Consider the following 658-nt stretch of genomic DNA (forward strand, 5'->3'; position numbering starts at 1 on the left):
TAAAAATGTGAGAAAACATAATAGTAAAGTATGGCATAAAAATGTCAAAAAACATCATAGTATAGTATGGCATAAAAATGTCAAAAAATGTCATAGTATAGTATGGCATAAAAACATCTTAGTATATTACGGCATAAAATTCCAAAAAACATCATGGTATAGTATGTCATAAAATTCTCAAAAAATGTCATAGTATAGTATGGCTTAAAAATATCAAAAAACATCATAGTATAGTATGGCATAAAATGTCAAAAAATGTCATAGTATAGTATGGCGTAAATTTGTGAAAAAATGTTATAGTATAGTATGGCATAAAAATGAAAAAAAATCATAGTATAGTCAGGCATAAAAATGTCAAAAAATGTCATAGTATAGTATGGCATAAAAATGTCAAAAAATTGTTATAGTATAGTATGGCATAAAAATGTAAAAAAATTGTCTAAGTATAGTATGGCATAAAATTGAAAAAAAACATCATAGTATAGTATGGCATAAAATTGTCATAGTATAGTAAGGCATAAAAATGTGAGAAAACATAATTGTAAAGTATGGCATAAAATTGTCAAAAAACGTCATAGTATAGTATGGCATAAAATTGTCATAGTATAGTATGGCATAAAAATGTCAAAAAATGTCATAGTATAGTATGGCATAAAAA

Source organism: Seriola lalandi, unplaced genomic scaffold, assembly GCF_002814215.2.
Source record: "Seriola lalandi dorsalis isolate HSWRI2012SDOR001 ecotype SW California unplaced genomic scaffold, Sedor1 jcf7180002054923, whole genome shotgun sequence".
In the NCBI taxonomy this organism is placed as follows: Eukaryota; Metazoa; Chordata; class Actinopteri; order Carangiformes; family Carangidae; genus Seriola; species Seriola lalandi.